This window comes from Oryzias latipes, chromosome 13 (genome assembly GCF_002234675.1).
Source record: "Oryzias latipes chromosome 13, ASM223467v1".
NCBI lineage: Eukaryota > Metazoa > Chordata > Actinopteri > Beloniformes > Adrianichthyidae > Oryzias > Oryzias latipes.
Genome location: NC_019871.2, coordinates 10,725,527 through 10,746,258, shown reverse-complemented (window position 1 = coordinate 10,746,258; position 20,732 = coordinate 10,725,527). Strand labels below are relative to the sequence as shown.

General features: G+C 37.8%; 1 protein-coding gene across 1 annotated transcript in view; it reads left to right on the top strand.

The window, feature by feature from the left end:
* Window positions 1–20,732, top strand: part of rtn4rl1 (reticulon 4 receptor like 1) — a 184,129-nt gene that overhangs the window by 96,846 nt on the left and 66,551 nt on the right. The gene's annotated exons all lie outside the window — the stretch shown is intronic.

Below are 20,732 nucleotides of genomic sequence, written 5' to 3'. Positions count from 1 at the left end.
CGTAAAAAGGATGTAAATGTCCAGTTTTGGACTTCCAGTTCCGGCTACTGATGTTTGGGCGCCAAGATGTTGTCTGCAGCCAGGTCCTCTCAATCCGACACATCCACTTGTAGCTTTCTAGATCCATGTACGTCTTCATTTTCCTCGCCCAAGCTGGCATCTGGCTTAAAACTGTATGACTGGATAGCTCCAATATAGCTCGCCCTTTTTGTTGCTATTAGGTTGAGGTTGCGAGGGACTGTAACCTACTGAGAGATAGTGTAAATCAGGGGTGCTCACACCTTTTTAGCGTGTGAGCTACTTTTGAATGGACAATGTCTTGAAGATTTACCTATAAAATATGTATGTATATATATATAAAAATACTATTAGTAAGTATTTGTTAGTTATGTTGCGATCGACGTAATGAGCACCCCTGGTGTAAACAAAGGGATGATGGGATGTGAAAGCCAGCTTACTGCTGTTCAGCAGCAACTGTGTCCCATAATACAGCATTGTTTTTTTTTGTTTTAGTCTAAAAACGACAAAATACTGGTTTTACAATAGTTTAAAAAACGATGGGAGTGGGGCTTCATGGGATGTTAACAAATATTGCAGGCAGCGTAAGAAAAATTATGAATACATTGCCAATTTTTCCGTATCTACAAATCTTTCAAACGTTCCTTAATATCCGAACTGTCCACCAGCCCTCAATTTGGCCTGATTTAAGAGAAAAAGTGCTGAAATCCTGACAAACGGCAGTCATTACTGTATTTTCTTTCATCATTGTCTTCAGAGGCAAATTGTGCATAGAGATGCTCTCTGTGCTTGATGCATGTTTCATGCGAAGGCATATATTTTTGGAAAAAAATAATAATAATAAAATGAATTATTCATTGATCCAATTACCATCGTGACTCATTAGGCCACGTGTGGAGTGCACACGGTGATATTCGAGAAAAGATTCACAATGAATCATGAATCGCCCACTGTGAATAGACATCAGTCTGAAATACTTTGTTCAATAAATAGAAAGTAATTGGGCCCAAAGAAATTAAGTTATTTGCAGACAGGTTTCATTAATATAATACACGTAAAAAAGATCTGCAAAAAGGATACTATCAGAAGAGTTACCACCATCTTTGGAACTAACGCTCCGAAAAGGTGTTTTTAGCTTAGGATGTGTAATCTTGCATTCAGGCCGTCTTCCATCACAGTATATGGGAAGTACTATTTTAACTCTTTAAAGCCTACTGATTGACAGAAACTTTTTTTTTTAATGTTTTTAAACCCTTTGATGAACTTCCAAAATTAAGCATTTGCTATATCATAATCTGTATGTATTTTAGATAATAATCTGCATGTAGTTTAGATAACTGATCTGCATCTGCCATGTTGATTTCTAAAATAGTTATTTTTTACACAATATTTTAAGTAATTCTTCTTTGTCATGTGCTTTATTGATACCTAAGGATTCTTAATTCTGTCTGATAAATTTATGAACCGGATAATGATAAATCATGTAATAAAATGGTTACAGTAGAACAGTGGTGGGATTATATACATTTGCTTCCTTCCACTCCCTTTCAAGCAATATTTAATTTTATGTCTAATTATCTTAAGTTTGAAACGTCATTGTATGAATGTATAACTGATGATTGTAATGTTTTTGTCTACTATTCGTATTTGATTGCTTGATATAAACCATTTCAAATTAAAATATCAAATAATTTTTAAATGAGATATAGATAGTATCAATTATGATACATTTGGGTGATTTGGTACATTTTTGCACAAAATGAAGGTAGCTTAAAATGCAAAGGCACCTAATTTACTCACCGTCTAAACTGTGTTATGGAGAATTTAATTATGAACCAATTTTGGATTTATTTCAAAACAGCAGGTACTCATTAAAAAAAGAGTAACAATAGATGAGATATTGACCTTAAAGTTTCAAAAATTAGCAAAACTTTCCCACCAAAAAAGGTGTTTAAGACTGCCCCACTGGAATGATGATGAACTACAGGGAAAAAAACATGGACCAAGTTTAATATAATGGACTTTTAAGGAAAGTTTGGATCATGCTAATGAGATAGGGGTCTCAGAAGTGTGTGTCAGCTAAGATACAAATATAGGGTTAATTGCTACTTAAGTAATTACTTGTTCAGTTTGTCGTGATGTGCGACCAGTTTTGTCCAAGATGCCATCAGACTAATCTAAACGGTAAATTGAATCATGATTGGCATTCTCAAACCCAATTCCGCCTGAACTGTTACTTGAAAAGCTACTGGAAGCGCAGGTGAATGTCTCCTCAGTTATTTGGATTATCGATTATCTGACAGACACTCCGCAGTTTGTTGGTATGAAAAGACGGGTCAGGTGGTGAGCAGAACAGGAGCAGCACAGGAGGACTCTTCGCCACACGTCAGATTTCCAGCGTCCCGTCATCTTCAGAAACCCTTGGAAGCCAGTCTGTCAGGTGGCTGAGCACAGACATTTTTTAACCAAGCTAGAAATTCACTCAGGAGTGTATAGAAATGAAGTGAGAGACTAAAAGAAATGGAGCAATGGATAAAGGAGTCTGTGCAGGAAACATCTCTATAACCGCCAGGCCCTGTTGTTGTAAGAAAAATGCTTTGTAGGGGCTGAAACAATAATAGTATTGCAGAAGTGATGTCTTCACAGCAGATCCAAGGAACGTTTAAAACATGTAGTTTCATTAAATTATACCTTGTGTTATCCTAGGCACTTTAACATTGGGAGTCGGGTCATCTAGACCCACTAGACAGTGCGCTGAACCTTTTTTCTTCAATGATTTGTGATCTTCACTGGTGTCCATGGATGACATGAAATCCTCTTCACCTTTATCCACCTTTGTCATGGTAGGGATAACACATCAAAGTAGGGGTGGGGTCATAGGATAGCACAAGGGCTAAAGGATTTGTAAGCCAGTATGTTGTAAGGTCTTTTTTTTTTAAACAAAGTAAAGCCACTTTGCCTGCCTGTGAATAGCCAACAGAACAAATTTAAAGCATATACATACCTGGTATGGGATGCTTTTAGCATACGGATTTCACGCTAGTCTGTCGCTACCTGATACTAGCACTTGTACTCACAGTTGGAAGTGGCTTGGTGCGAAATGTCAGAGTGGTGCAAATCTCACCATTCTTGCTTCAGGTTTTTTGTTTCACAGCTCTATTCTGCTACAAAATATACATTTTTCCTTCATGATCAATTTTCAAATGGTTTGCACTTCCGTGAATTCAAAAAGACGCTATACCCATACGGCAGTACCAAATCCGAAACCCTGATTGGTCAAAGTTTGACCTTGTTTAACTTTCATTGTGCCTTCAATGGCCAAGTGTTTTGTACACGTGAACGCAAGATTTCTGACCGTGAAAACCCAAAACATGCATTTGCAAACATATTCATACTTTTTTTTACAGTGGTCCCTTGAACGTGCATTTCCCAGCCCAGTGTAAACATAGCATAACAAAATAGTTGACCCTATATAACCTATCCAATTTCTTTTAATGCTGACTTTTCAGTCTTATAATAGCGAATTACTTTCCACTGTTTCACTTCTGATAGTCACCACTCTTACCATAACAGTGCTCCGTCATTAAAATGTTAACAGGCTTTTAGTTTGAAACTCCCACTGGAATCTCTTTAAAATTAGTCTTTGAACTAACTTTGGCTGAAAGTACCAAGATTACTTTGTCAGTCAGTTCCATTTTCTCTGTTAAAATACTTCTCACTGAAGTGAACTAAGCCAAGAATAAACTGAACTGCTGCCTAGAAGGTAGAAAAACTTTTGAGCAAATTTGAGCAGGGTTCTTAATAAATTGTTCACGGCAATGTAAAGCCTCTTCAGTGCAGCATTTACAAGCTTTACTGGGTGCAGTTACCCATAATGGCATATTCAGGCATGCCTTTATTACCATAGCTACCATCTTACGTATAACTGGAAAGCAGACAGAGGTTTTTCCCCCCCGGCTCATCATTAGTAGCACATGTGGGAATTGGTTCATTTGATTTGATTCCTTCTCTCTCCACACATGCTTTACCCCATTTCTTTCCAACATTTCCTGAATTGGCCTTTTCTTACCAGTCAGAAATGGTGAGAAATGGAGAAATGTCATTGGAAATTGTAACAGAAGCCTTTTATGACACAGAGAGGAGGAAGGGTTAATGCTTTTGGAGTCGCCTCAGGGTGACAACATCAACCCATATAGTAGAACCTCATGTCCAGCAAAGATGGTAAAGAAATATGGAGGTTGTGCTGAAAAGGCAGAGTATGTTTTTTTTTTCTTTTTTTATGCCATTCCTCACTTCTGCAGACTGATTCTGGGGGCACAGCTGGCAAAGAATAAAATCTAATGAGCAGGTGAAGAAATATTTTAAAAAAAGAAAGTCTTGATTGGAAGTTTTAGGCATTATAACCCTTTAAAAGTAGCCTATAAGACTGCAGCCCGGTCTAAACATTTGGTGTCAGATGATGGGCAAAACATCTTTCATACACAAGTGCATCACAAAAAAAGGTTTGGCAGCATTAAAACATTTTATGAATTTGAATGCTACTCACCAAGCCTTTTTCCTTGCATACACTTTTATTTACTTAGACTTTCACACCTTTTTTTTCATTTCAGCTTAGATTACTTTGAGGTGTTGAAGATGGTAACAGATTTTTTTAACTCTTTAAAACCGGAGACATCGCCGCTGACACCTAAATAACACCCGTGCGTTGTCCTAATTCTTCGACCATTTACGCCATTAACGTAAATCAACTGATTCTGATACTATGGCCGTTCAGGCAACCACTACGGATGAAAAGTCTATGTATTCAACCATATATGGGCATTTTGGGCTCCCATGTTCAAAACTCTTGCATTCACACACCGCAACACAACTTTATGGCCGAATCCAAATTGCTTCCCTAACTCTACGGCTTCTTCCTATCCCTATTTTACTCCATCAAGTAGAGCGATATGGAAAAACCATTGTCTTCAAATTTGGACATTACTCCTGCTTGACTAGATCATCAAAAGTCCCTGTCAGCACATCGGTTTTAAACTATAAAATGTAGTGCAAAAACAAAAACTCAATACTTGCATTTAAATGTAAACCTCTTAGCTGATTAGCACACCCACGTGAAGAACTGCATATCTCCTCTGCTCACAAGCGCGATGCGTACCGCCATACCGGCAGAGAGATAGCCAGCCCTAAATCCCCACGGCTCCTCCTTAAAAAAATATTTTAGGGACATCTCTACAGCTTAAAATGCCCAAACAGTTGGATCACTCCAACTGTTTGGAACCGTAGGGGCAAGAAATTAAGATTCAGCCTTTAAGTCGGATTCTGCGATCTATGTACAAAAACATGCAGCCATTAATGTGCATTGAAAGTTGAACCAGTTGAACTTAGACAAATTTGGTAGTTAAATTTGGTAGTTAAATATGGAAGCCGTCCTGTAATTCAGTGGAAGTCCTAACCATTTAAATATTGCTTAAAAAGGAAAAATCAATCATTGCGGTTTGTGCCTGGCCAGAATTACATGACACCAAGTCTTACTACTGTATGTCAGCAAAGAGTGAAAGAAAAAGCCTGGAGTTTGCATTGCTTTGACATTTTGCATCTAGCCTCTTCCAACTGTGAGTACATGCACTAGCATAGAGTAGTGACAGTCCAGTTTGAACACCAAATGCCAAAAGCGCGTTCAAGAACCCCAGTTCAGCACCTTATTGAACGGACATCACATGTTCAGTGTGAACGCACCATGACACTTTACGGACATAAAGTGTTGCATGGCAACACAAAGGCACTTTTCTCCAAAACAAAATCAGCTGGTGTACATTCATATTTTAAGCACTTCGTTTGTATCCACTTTAAAATCCACTGGAATTGCATTTGATTCATTTTTTTTTACTGTTAAAATAATAACATCATAAACAGAAGTACAGTGATGACTAATAATAGTCTAAAACATGGCTTTGGATGAAGGTTAACTACTTATCGAGTCCAATTACCTTTTGTTAATTATGTTAATATACTGATAATTATGTTAAATGGTTGAAGAGATAAAGTAGTCAAAGTGTCAAAACTGGAGCTAAAGTTCCAGTGTTAAAGGGTTACAGATCAAAAAAGAATTGTTAGAATTAAAAGATGGTGGGTTTTCTTCCTCTCAGTTATTTATTTATTTATTTTTTTGTAGAGAAATATATTGTGTGTTCGTTGTTGCCAATAATAATTAATAGAATGTCTTGAACTTTCAACCCCTTTTAGCGCTGTTGGTCAGCCGTCTCAGTCTCTGTCTGTTTGCTGGATGTCAGCTCAAAAGTCGTGCAGCAAGCACTGCACTTCTACTTGGCTTATGAAAAATCTTGGCATTTCTGTTTTGTGTTTTGTCATTTCATGCCTGCATGGTGTTTGTCAGTTTTGAACGACCTCTGCTGGAACGTCCCCAGCAAAGCAGATGCAAACAAGCTGGACAAAGAAACTAAACCAATTGACTAAAATGACCCGACATGTCACTTCTTACATGTGCCTGATGCATTCCCCCTCTGTCAGCTCCAACCTAAGAGTGGGTTTGGATCTACCTGGAAAGCTGAAGTCTCAGATAAAATGCATTGGGCTTTGTTCTGTAGCTGCCATCTGTGTACTGGTTGCGCTTAAATGATTTATTGCGACCGTCAGCAAATAAAACTGTCACTATTTCAGTAGCTCCCAGTCTTGGTTTATATAATTGGACTTAATGCCTGGGAGCCATGTTTCCCACTGCTTACTTGTGGAAACCCTACATGTTAAAAGTAATTTTATTGTAACGTTGCCATGAGCCTTCAATTGAGAGAAAGCTCATTTATCTCTGTCAGTAATACCATGTCATTCATCATGTTTGAGAGACTATCAGGTGCAGAAAAAACAAAACAAGCAAAGCTCCTCAGGTGTGTTTTCCAACTGAATCAATGCCCGCCTGTTGTGTTTGAAAATTCTTTGTGAGACATTGTTCTAAACAAAAAATATTGCAATTCCAAGTTATAATCAAACATTTTTACACTTTTTTGTAAAAAAACAAAACAACAAAAAACCTGACAGAATAGTTAACGCTGTATATCCTAACAGAGATGAACAGGATAAAGGTGAATTAATTCCAAACTTTCCAACAGCGACCGCACATACTCCTAACTCAGCAAACCCTTTGGGAGACAATAAGCCTTTTCCCTGTCTGTATTCAGCACTCACTGAACTGAAGCTCATTTAAACATCCATTTGACAGTTTCGAAATCTTACAACACGCTACCTGACTCACAAAACAATTAGGGACAGGAAAACGATTTGTGAACAAGAAAAAATATGTTTTGCACAAAAAGAATGTGGGAACAAGGTGATTTGTCCAACATTTATGTCATAAAGATATTTCTACAGGTTAGGTAAAGCAAAGATCTGCTCCTTTGGAGCTTGTTTTAGTTTTTCTATTCTCAGTGAAAGTCTAAGGCTATGATCGCACCAACCCTCAGCAACACACCTTCAAGAATGAACCCATGGTGTTCACACTGTACAAGCAGGGAGGGGCTTCTTCCTCGTTGTCTTTTTCTATTGTTTACTAGTGCATGTCCACCACTTACAGTTAGAAAAGCCATGGTATGAAATGCTGAAGCGGTCCAAATCTTGTAAATCTTTTTCCAGGCTTTTTCTTTCTCCGATACATGAAAGACTTGGTGTCTCATATGTCCAGCTGGGCGCAAACCACAATTATTATTTTCTCCTCCATGATCAATTTTCAAATGGTTGGCATTTCCATGAATTAAAAGGGGTGCCATCCACCTGTCGGCACCACTATCAGAGTCCCTGATTGGTCAAAGTTTGACCTGGTTTAACTTTAAACACAATTTGTACATAGAGCCCGAAAACATTCCTAAAAATATGCGTAGCTATGCATCAGTGCAAGAGTTTAAAAGCCCAAAACAGACATTTACACACGTTTACATAGACTTTGCATTGAAAGTGGTCACTTGAATGCGTGTTTCCGAGGGTAGTGTGAACATAGGAAGCTCTTATCACCTTTCTCTCTTTTATTCAGATTTACTTCACACGATTTACTTCCTCCATCAAAACTATTAATGAACATAATTCCCCTGTGAACTTTTCCTTCTCTTCTTCTATCTTTAGCTGGTCTAACAGCTCAATGTATGGTCTCATGCCTATTAGGACCTGCATGACTGCATTGTTATCACAATACTTACGTATCAACTGTCTTGAGTGACACCTATTCTCTTTATGCATTTATTTAAACACAGCTTCTGAGTAGTTTCTTTAATCAGTTCAGTTTTTAAATGTATAATTTTATTCTTCCGGCAAAAATTCTTTAAGGATCTTTTCAATTGTGCAGACCTTTCAGGTTTGAATCTTTTTGGTACATGATTTGTATTAGTGTGTCTTAGCGATAGGGACAACCTCGCTTATGGAGAGGATCACAGAAAATCTGATAGAAGCAGTCCATGAAGTATGGTTAATCAAGCAGATTTTTAATTTTTACAAATCAAGAATGCAAATGTGCAAGTTTCCACACACATGTAGAACTTAGTGTTATTCACATCTGGGCTTTTGTTTCCCCCAAATGTCTCTCTTGTAATCCTTTTTTTTGTAGCACTACTGTTTTCTCTGCCAACCCTAACACATTATCTCACAAAGTGAAAAAAAATATATATCTTCAACTCAAAGGCTGATAAGGGTCGGATTCTCTGTTACGGGTTCTTTGCTTTTTGTGTCCACCAGGAAGACGAGATCCCTTGATGTGACTGTGCAATCAGATTTAGGTGTCTGCATCATGAAGTAATATCCACCCACACACATTCAGTGCAAACTCAAAAGGCTGTTAGTCTAGCCCTCAGCCGCAGGACACGCTGGGCAGCTTTAATGGAAAAAACACAACAGATAAGAGAGAGTCCCTGGAAATTCTACCATGGACAAGACTATAAATTGTTTTAAATTCATCGGAATTGGTGGCAATACAGCCTGTGAGACCTGTGTTTGTGTAATCTTGTATACTTGTGACAGTATCCCTTGCCTGAGATCGGAGGACTCCCACAGTTACAACTTACACAGATTCAAGGTATTCTTGCAGCTAAGACGCTAAACATTGCTAAGCCAGCACATCTTCCAGACTGCCTTTTCTCCCAAATATGGGCCTACCTGTCCTCCCTTTGACCATTTAGAGTAAAGTCAGATAGAAGCACCTTTGCTTTTGTGTTCTGCACTATCAGCAGGATGTCTGCTTTTATGGATCACTGCAGCAGAATACACAAAAACACAAATAGCAAATGACAGCACGAAGAAGGCATTGTGTGCTTGGCTTTATTGGCAGTGCACAATTAAGATCTACATTGATAAAGACAATTAAAGCACTGGAGCACAAAAAAAGCAACAGAAAATCTAAACCGAACAAGAGACTCGATTAACTTTATTAGCAAAAATGTCCCAGCGGAGCGCTGATAAAATCACCTATTAATATCTACAATGTATCAGCACAAAAAAGGAAAAAAGACTTAATTGAGTACAAAACTCTACTTGTTTTGCTGTGATTGGCTCTTATTTTGTAAAGGCAAGAAAAAAAATCTAAAAGTTTTGGATTTTTTTAGATGAGAGCAGCCTGCAGAATGGCGGAAAGTAAAGTCACTGACGGACATACAGTCTGTTTACTTTGATCAGAAAGCATCAGCAAACAAAGTTTTTTTTATAACATTTTATTGGCTGACTGGCTATTTCCACCCTAAATCATTTAGTGCTTATAAATAACTGAATTTTCTTTGAGAGAAAAAAATCAGTTTGATTTGATTTTTCATTTGTCTCTTGCTTATTTGCCACACCGATCTAATCCTATTACCCTTCCTTCCTCTTTCAATGCTGCTTTTATATCAGCATGTACAAAGGGCGAATCTGTTTCACGCTTTAATGTGCTGACACAAAGAGTAAATGTCATGGAATACAAGTATCTCAGATGCCTCATTCTGTATTGATCTTAGTTTAGCAACAAATAGCCCCGTGTCAGTGAAGACGCTGGATAAGAAGCATGTAAAGTGGAAAATGTGCCTCTAAAGCCAAGTCTTTAAGGCATGGCAAAAATAAATCAAATAAAATCTGAAAATGTAAGTTTTTTGTTATTTTTATTTAAAAAAGAAGGAAATGTATGTTATTACTTGTCATAGGATATTATATGACAAACTCATCAAATGTGTATCAACAAAGATGCCAAAAAAAAAAAATATGAATAGTGCAGTAAAACTTTCACGACATTTTTTCATTTTACAAACCCACTCAGATGAAAAGTGTGCTTTTGGTGTTTTTAACATGGCATTTTTCTCATGATGGAGGACACAGTAAATTGGGCATTTCAACTAATTTCTTCTTTCAAATCGAAGAGAAAACGGAGCAAGTAATAAAAATCCAATTTGAAAACCTTAATTGACCTTATTTATGGTTTGACGTCCATTCTGAGGCATCCGCTTGCAGATTACTAAATCCATGTACGTCTTTGTTTTCCGAGCTGGTATCTGGCTCAAAACTGTACAAAAAGATAGTTCCAATGATCCTCGCTAGTTTTGTTGCACTGGTAATGTTGGGTTGGGGTTTTAGGGGGGGTGTAAGCTAGCAGTAGATCTGTCAGCAATTGGCAGGGAAAAGGGGGTGTGGTTGCTCCAGCAGTCCTGCCCACATCTTAGAGGTGAAACTATGTCCTAGAAACAACACAGGTTTGAATGATTTTGGCTCAAAATGTAAAAACCACTGGGAACACTTTTAAAACAGATCAAAAGATGATCGGAGTGGGACTTTAAGACACAGAATAAGAAAACCTTTAACGGAGGTTCTTTTATGTGAAAGTTCTATCTTAATTCAAAGTGTGACGGCAGAGCAAAAGTACATTTGAATGCTTTTCAAGTTCTCTTTTAAAAACACACGGCCTTTAAAAAGTTATCAAAGCCTTTCTTGCAAAACTATGCCCCTTTCCTGGCAGCCTCGCTATAACGCCTGTCACCTTCACAGAGGCTGTTGTGACTTACAGCACTTTTGTGTCCTTTACATGTGAGCCACATTGAACTCCGAACACCTTTGTCACGGCGGAGTGGGAACTACAATAGCGACCGAGACAGTTTACAGACCACAGGTGGGCAAATTACAGATGACGGCCTTTCAGCAGGTCTATATTATAAAACGAAAACGTGAAACAATAAACTGACTTGCTTTGGCATGGTAGTGAACAATTTTCTAAATCCACATAAGCTGAGGTTCTGGATGTGGCAAGCTCTTAGCTTTTAATGCAGTCACCTCATTGACCAGGGAGAGGAAAGAAAGTGGGATTGAAAGGCTTTTCTTTTCCTGACTTTAGCTTTTGAGGAGGAGGTAGAGGGAACTCTGCAAAATCTTCCTGCGGAGTTAAAGGAATAGCCCCTGTCAGATCCTTGCATGCTCAGCATCCACCTACTTTATTTATTTACCAACCTCAAAATCCGGGCTGCATTGAATTTGATCTGACTGACTAGGGACACAGATCTCCGAAGAATGAGATCTGGGTTAGACACAAAAGAACCAGATGTTGCTAGGCTGCGCTCATACAACAGTTGGCTGGCCAATCTCCACTGATTTCCCAAAGATGAGAGTTGCAGCAGTTGTTAATTACGGCTCGCTTTTTTGGAAAAAGAACTAAGAGAATATGTTCATATAAAATGCAGAAGTAGAAAGTACTAAAGATTATTTTTTTTCTTAATAAAAGAAAGTTTTGCTCTCAGTTTCCTGAAGTGCAGCTTTTCTGTGCAATACTCGTTTCTATAAACTTTTAAGAAGAATTCAATGCAATCTTCAGAACAGCCAGAAGCGAAGCATATTTAGGTATTCAGATGAAGTCTGACTCTTTTGCTTTCTCATTGCTTTAGATAACAAGTTATTTTTAAAGTCATTGTTTTTTCTCGTCATACATTAGTCAAGCTATCACAGAGAATATTGCATAACAGAAGAATAAATAGGACATTTTATAACATTTAAGAGGGAATCGGAGCCACTGGGATGGTAATTCTATAAATGGATATTTCATTTAGAAATAACCTTCATCTGCTGCGTCTGTAACCTATGTAAAGATGTGAGGCTCATAACAGTGATTCATGGCTAAATGATGAAGTTATTTTTGCTCTGAAAAGGCTATCACAAAAGAAGAAGAAAAAGAAGGAGGAATGACCTTGAAAAAAAAGTGTTAGACATGGTTGATTTTCTCTCCCAGGCTGAAGTGCTTTTGTCGCCAAACCTTGTAGCCGTCACAAGATTATGCTCAAAACATGTTCATTACAAAATGTGCAGTCCTCTGATTTTGTGTGTTTTTTTTAATGAATTAATTTTGACATGGGATTAGAGTAAATTTCACGTCCGCAAGTCAAAGAAATCATGTTTTAGCTTTTGATTGAAGAATTATTGCATTTGCACTTGAGCTCAGTCGTTCCTTTGTTTTGTTGATTGGAGCCAGTTTTGAAAGTAACTTTTTGGTTTTGTTTCATTACATGCAGTCTTCCTCTCCGCTCAGATTAAAAGTGATTTGTGCAGTTGAGATGCAGAGCTGGTGTCTGTCTGGAGTCAGCGATGTTCTACAATGCTTAGCAGACTCTGCAGAAGGAGGGCTTCTGCATGTGAATACTGCAGTAGCCATACCACATGTGCAATATTTCATAGGATGGGATTTTATCAAAAAGACTCCAGTTGCCCTTGAGATGCCCTGTCCGTTGAAATGCTATCCAGACAGCATTCTTCACACACACATATGGAACGTGTGTGTGTTGTATTGATTAAAAAAGTGCCTCTCAGAGCACTCAAGGACTCTGCACACAAGGGATAAAAACAACTTTAAAAATAAATAAAAAAAAGGAAATTGATGAAAGTGATAAATTGGTTGTTCTAACAGTTACGTTTAAGATTTGATTTAAAGACTGGAAGTGAGTTGATTTGTATTTTTTTATGTTTGATGGAACTGAGTACCATAGTTGAAGAACAAAGTGACATCTCTGCACTCCAAGGGGTTAAGGTTGGAGGGCACAGCGAGGTGGCTGAAGGACGAGGCTCTGAGAGCACAAGTGGATGTACTGATGTAAAGAAGGTCAGACAAATATGGAGAGGTAATGTAGGGCCTTGAAAGCGAACGGGAAGATTTCATATTCTGAAAGGAACAGGGAGTCGGTAGAGTTTTTTAGGATGTGGGGTGTGAAGAATTTTTTTTTATGCGGATGGATGGCAGAGTTCTGAGTATATAGAGGAATTTTTGTGTTTTTGTGGAAGGCCATAAAAAAGAGAGTTACAGTAATCGATGTGGGAAGTGACAAGACTGTGGACAAGTACAGCAGCAAAATAGTGGGGTGGGAAAGGGGCAGAGGATGTTTTGTAGTGGGAGATATGCTGACCATGTGAAGCTATTGATATGGAAGTGGATTGATAGTGCTCTCAAGGATGAAATCCGGACTCTTAACCTCAGGGAAGCGAAAGACTAAGGAATGTTCAAGTTTAGAGAATGTGGATTTTGTATCAACAAGGGCGAGTTCAGCTTTATTGGTATTTTATTAGAGGGAATGCAAGGAAAACCAGGACTGGTCTTGAGGAAACAATTGATGGGGGAGGAGGATGGTAGAGGTGTGTTTTATCAATTGGACACTGAAAATTGATGTTTAATTTATGAAAATTCTTGCCAAGTGGCAACATAAAGAAGAGGAGCTCCAGGATGGAGCTTTGGGGAATACCTGAAGTGACAGGGTAGGACTGAGATCTGAAAGGTTTTAGGAGTAAAAACTGAAGAAAACCAGTCAAATATCAGTTAAACCATTGTAGTGGAGAGTGAGTGATGCCAACAAAGCCATTGCAGTAGAGGAGGGTATTGTGAGATGTGGTTTTAAAAGCACCACTGAGGTCAGAAAGGATGAGTGTGAAAACTAAAGTGAAATCTGCTCCCGTGCAAAGGTTTTTGGTAATAATGAGGACAGTTTTTGTCCTGTGATGGGGACAAAAACCATGGACTTTTTCTAAAAGAGTGTTTTTGATTACCAGGAAGGATACCTAGGAGAAGACCACAGAGCAGGTTCCTGGATTGTAGTGGAGGAGGACATAAGTGAGATTTGTGTGCGTGCGGAGGATACCAAGGGTAGGATTAGATGGAGGCGGATGATTTGCTGTAGCGAGCCCTTAAGGGAGGATCCAAAAGAAGAAGGTATTTCTGTTTGAGTAGGAATGGAGTTAAGATAAAACCATTTTTTTCAAGTATTTTGGAAATAAAAGCAAGGTTGGATATGGAATAAAGGTTATTGAAATCAATGGGATCTAAAAAAGGTGTTTTCAATATTGGAAAGACAGCTGCTGTTTTGAAGAGGGAGGAATGAGACAAGTGGAGAGTGAGGAGTGGATGATGGATAAAATCAAAGGGAGGAGAAGGGGGAGCCAGGATTTGACCAAAGCTTTGGGGAGGGGATTGAGCTGACATGTAGGAGTGTTCCATTTATGGAAGGATGATGAAATTTCTGCTGAATTTGGAAGCTGGTAACCGGAAAATGTGTTAGAGGTTAGAGAAATTAGAAAGTAGGAGCACCCAGACAGGATGAGGATTAATCTTGATCGGTCAGGGGGTGTGTACTGTCCATTTATTTTGTATGTCTGTGCATGATTTTCTGTGGCTGTGGCTTTGGTGAAAACAAAACAGTCCAGCTGTGCTGCAGGTGTTACCATGGGTCATTCATTGATCTGTGATATGACGAGATCTGGCCGGTACAGGCTGTCTAGACAAGGCAGAGTGCTGAGGAATACAGAAATAGCCGGAAGAGAATTCACTTTAGCAAGCATACAAGTGGGGAAAAGGGTTGAGTGAGGAACGGACTGTGAGCAAAGCATGCAATTATTCAACCTTGTTGTCTTTTGCACATTATAGTGATCTGTCAAAACCTTACCTGTTAGAAAACCATTGAGGTTTTACAAAAACGTATAATAATCCATCACAAAAAGTCTTAGAAGTTGCTCAGACTTTCAGACTAAACAAAGGAGTTTAATCAGTCTATTGCCACGGCTCGTTACATACCTGACTGGTTCTCTTGTGCTTCATAATAATGCAGGTGTGCAGTCTTTGCCCTTTTGCCTCTGTTTCACAAACCATCTGGTAAATCAGGTAAAAGCCACCATGCACATTTCACACACAAGTACTGCAACCATTAGGTTGTTAAACATCCAAGCATGATCTTCAATCAAATGCAGCACTTTTTACTTTCAGCACCAGGTTCCCCAACTTCATGGCGAGAAAAAAGGCTCAATTGAGATACATGTGTGAATCTGTTTAGGGGAAAAGGTCCATACATGTGCTGTCAAATTCTTTCCATGAAGGCTTTCATTATAGTAAGGGTTCAGAAGTCACACAGTGCACAATTAACTAGAAGGAAAAAATAGAAGGTAGAGGAAAAGCTACAGAGTAAAAATATATTTTATTGCTGTTTTTCTGCAAAAGAGATAATTATGAAATTTGACAAAAACGGGAGTGGGACAGAAACTTGGTCAGTACATTGCACTGCAAAAACAGGCCCCCTAGAAATACAGCAAGTTGGAAAAAAAATTCTTTTTCATTTAAAGTTTCTGTAATTAATTGAGCAAAATATTATCTGTAAGTGAGGTAAGAAAATTTGTTTTTCCAATAATTATTTTTTCATTTAAAAGACTTTATTCACTAAGATGTGTTTTCTTAAACTAAGACTATTTTGCTTTTGCAATACTGTCTTGATAAGATTATTTTACTTACAAGATAGAAAATAAGTCTTTTTACTTTCCTAAGATTCTGTTTTTGTTGTGTGGACTTTAATTTGACAGAATGATCGAAAATCGAACAGGTAAACCACAGCAAACATGAGCTTATAGGACAATGAGCTTAATTACACGGGAGTTGGAGACACAGAAACCAGAGATACAAAAAGAGTGAGTGATAGCTGCACAAAACAGGACCATTAATCATTTTCATCTACTCTGCTTTGCATTTAATCTTTAAACTGTTTACTTTTAAAAATCAGTGCCACATATAATGTAATCATAGCAACATTTTTTTTTAGGGTAAACGCTTGAGAGCATCCTTTCTTTTGTCATTTCTCCCAGTGTTCACTGTGTTGCCAGGTTACATACCAGCTTATAGATCTACACGCTTCTTCTCCTCAGTGTCAATGTCATTCGCCACGAAGAAGTGTTCAAGTCATTTGACTATTCAACCAAACTCACTGTGGAAGCTGTGAATAGACAGTAAACCGCTTTGGCTCGAAATTCACTGTTCTAGATAAAAATAGGTTTTACATTGAATAAATGCACAAAATATACAGTACAAATGGATCTTTACGGAAAGAATTATTAGTTTAATTTGTTGTCGTGTGTTAAAAAGCTATGAAAGCATAAACTGTTTTTTGGGACAGTGGCTGAAGCTTAGCTTGCCGTTCCTGAACTTTTGCAGTTATTATTGAAAAATCATAATATAATCAGAGAGGCAACACTCAACCTGTCATATAATCACCTTTTTAATTTTTGTTTTACCTAATTGATTAATTTTTACATTTCTTCATTTTGCACACTGTTGTTACTGCTGTGTCTTTTATATCATTCTTTGCAGGAGAGTTGCATAAACTGAATTGCCTCTGTCTGTCTGTCTCTCTCTCTTTCTCTCTTTAAAATAAAAAAATTGACGATATCAAGCAAAATAATTATTGATATCATCTATTCAGACCAGTATTTTAAATCGCTTTATGTAAAAAAAACTGAGTGCAGTCAAATATATAATTTTTTAAATCACTAATTCGTTTATAAATTAACATAAATCCCAAGACAGGACAAATGGTAATAAATTAAAACAGTAATAACTGTCTGGGAAAGGGCAAAAGACTCCAAACGCCAAGTGAAAATAAAGTTCAGTGTTGATGGTGCTGGGTACTTGTTTAATGAATTGCGACCTTTCAAGCTCCTGACAGTTGCTGGTACGAAATCCTCCCTCTTGAAATACTTGGCGTATCCTGTTATTAGATAGAAATAATGATGTATTTTGACCGTGTGATTTGAAATTGCTAGGTAAAAGCCTGAGCGAGCTGATCCGAAAAAGGACCTGGCCTCAGCTCCACAGGTGGCCACATCCTCCACGCTAGTAGTGTATCAGTTTCAAAGTCTAATATGTTTTTTTCTAGTGATGACTGAAATGCTCATAGTTAAATATCTGCCTGGACCCCCTCCATCCCCACCTCCAGCTGCATCTCCAAACGGCAGCTGTGTCTGACTTATTCCGGCCCTGCGTGTGAGTGCATTAATCACCATTAGAGCATGCGAGGCACACGCTTGTTATGTGTCAATGACTTGACAGTTGCGATCATATCACATCTTCTTTCGCACAGACATAAATGCATGTACATTAACTTAGCATCATTCCTGCTGGAAGAATGGAGAGGCTATGATAACCTTTCCCTCCTTCAATCTCTCTGGCTTGCCATCCACTGGCAGCAAGCCGCCCATTGTTTTATGCAAATGCAATTTGACACAACCAGCTATGCATCTTTATTAGAAGGTAGAATAAGACAAAGAAGACTTTTTTTCTGTAAATCTTTGGAGCTGTTTTGTTCTTTTAGAGGGATTGCTCTGAAATGGTGGTGCAATTATTTATCTGCAATCGGTACCCAACTGAGTTATTGATAGATTTTGCCCTACTCTAAGCATGTTTCATTCATTTCCCTCTGAGACGCATTCAAACCTCACTACGAGGACATGATAGGCAATCAGTTTCTTATTTTATTTTCCTTCTCATTCTCGTAATAGAGAAAAGCAGGCTGGCAGTAATGCAAAATATGTTTTCATTTGTTTTTATTTTTAATGCAATAAGTAGTTTAGCCAAAGGTTTGCTTGTTATTCTTTACCATGCCTTACCATACCAAAGCACTCAGGATAAAAGGTTGGAAAAAAAAAAGGAATTGGGATCAGCTCTATATTTTATTTATTTGCAACCAGAAAAATGATTCATGGTCTGACAGGATGTGACATCCATCACTGCATATTTTAAAAGTCGTGGTGCATTAAAAAAAAAAAAAAAACAGACTTTGCCATATATTAAAATAGTCTAGTCGGTGTGTAAAAAAAAAATCCTCTCGTTGGCTCTGTTATCCCATGAAACCAGATAGCGATGGGAGCGGGTGCAGACATTTTAAAATGTCAAAGTATTTTTGTTTCCATCTTCCCAAGTTCTTTTTCACTGGAGACCAGAGAAACTCCATTATCCCCCTGATCCATTGTGTGGATCATGTGGATGTGTAACCCATCACAGAAATTATTACCAGGGATTCGTGCTTTGAGAAGTGATGATGTTTCGTGTCAGCACATTCCCTTCATATAGCATATCTCTGAATTTTATTCATCTAAGTTTCTCTCTATCTTGCTCAAAATATTTAAAAGTGGAGACTCTGCAGAAATTGAACCTCACCAAATAGTGTTTGTTGCATCAGACGTTTTAAACTATAATCCACAAGGTCATTTGTCAGAGTTTTGTGTGGTCTTAAATTTGTGATATTTACCCACTGTGCATCAGATTTATTGCATCTGTCATCCCTGCATTGTTGGCGTACCTATCCATTCACTAGGAGCTGAACCTGTGCATATGCTACTTCTCAGTACTATACAGCTGTCCTCTAATTACCCAAGAAACTCCCTGTGCCACCCAAGTCCAATTTCAACACACTACTCCTCCCCAGGCTTCATTTAACTGTGACTGATAGAGCCAACGCAGAAAACAAACAGCAGGCCTGGCCTCCAATAGGATTAGGGGATGTAGTATCAGCACAATGTTCCTCGCTTTTTGCTTCAACAATAGACCAGTCCATCCTATTTGCATTCATTCATGGTTGATTCTATTGGAATCACAGGAAAAAAAAACAGATTTGTTTAAATGTAGGCCAGAATTAAAGCTTAAAGATATTCTCTTTACGGGTCTGACAGGAAATGAGGAGTGAGAAAAGGCCTGTCTTGCATCTTTATTATTCACTTCCACCAGCTATGCTGTGTCAGAGAAGAAGTGCATGCTGTCACATTATGGGATGCAGGTTAGAATTCATTAGGCTGCTAAGTGCTCTTCTTTTTGTACAGCCCAGTGCTGCTCAGTCTTGAAATATTAGGATTACATCTCCTGCAGAGAACCACATAGGGCCATGATTGGCTTTGGCTTTTCTTTTCTTTCTTTTTTATTTTACTTTTTTGAAAGAAATGTAACATCATCATTTTCAAACTGAATTATTTTTGTCTGCTCAGATTCAGGACAGTTTGAATAAAGAAATGCTCAGAAATGTAATCGCAACCTTAGTTTTCCTGATATATGTTCTCCATCATAAAATAAATGCTAAAATGACATGTTAAAAACACCAAAAAACAAATAGTCATTGGAATGGGTCCCTATAGTCCCTGAACTCATTTGCCAATCACATCAGTTGTTTGCAATGACACAGGAATGACACCGACAACCCCATCTGAATTGTTTTCATTCAAAATTTAAGATGAAAGTTACAAAAAGCTTTTAGCTTAAAAACTTTTGGTTTAAAATAAAAAAACAGTTATGACAGATAATTCTGATAACTCTTGGGATAAATTCTAAAAACTTTTAGCTCAATGAAGCTTTGCCTGTTTTTAAAATCAGATCAAATCAAATCAAACGTTATTTATAAAAAAAGCACTTCTCATGCATTCCGGAAATAGAAGTGCTTTAACATTTAAAACAAAAAACATACACAATATTGCAATGACAACCCAACCCACCCCTCACGCGTCACACTCCTCTCCGTTAACAAATGTTAACGTTAACAAATGACGTATTTCACGTTGTTTAGACTATGTCTTTGCTTTCTTTGTCTTTTTACACATTTTTTTATTTTGTCTCTACATGTTTGAACTTTTTGTTATAAAACTGTTTGATTTCAATTTTTCAGATTTTTTTTCCCAACAGAAATGATTACATTTTTAACTCGAAATGACATTTTTGGATAGTTCCAGGTTCATTGTAAAATTATTCAGTAATGTAATGAAAAATAAAGGAAAAAAGAAGCAGGGGTTAGAGATAAAAGATGGACATCAAGCATTGACATAAAAACTGTTTTAAAGATATTCTAATTAAGCAAATTCTAAAGTAGAAGAAAAAAGTATTAAAAGAAAAGGACAACTTAAGACATCAGATGCTAGTAAAAACACCACTACCTAAAATGTTTCTCGCTCATGTGTGTTGGGATTGGCTCACTGCTGTGCCACTGCAAAGTTACCGGCTTTACGGTCTCAGCTGGTTTAATCTGTCGCACGTGAAAGTGTGCTTGAAACATTTTTTCATCTGCCTCTACATTACTTTAGCTTAAACCTTGTATGTGGGAGGCACATTCATAACAGAAGCTCATGCAGAGGGGAAGGTTTTTATTATTATTGTTTGCATTCATGCAGCACAGCTAAGCCACGACCTCAAAGAAAACATTATTAAAGGCAGTGCTTCAAAAGTGCAGTTGCATGTTTTTCAGAGCAAGTCAACCTCGTGCTGGGGACATGTTTACAGCCAAGTACAAAAAAACTGTTTTGCTGCCATTAGCTTCAGTAATTTGTCACTTCATGACAGCTGTGCCAGAAGTGAAATTCTGCATAATCATCTAAATGAGATTAAAAGTTAACCCAGATTGCTCACACATTTAGGTCTTATTTGCAGTGGTTTGGCCACTCATGGC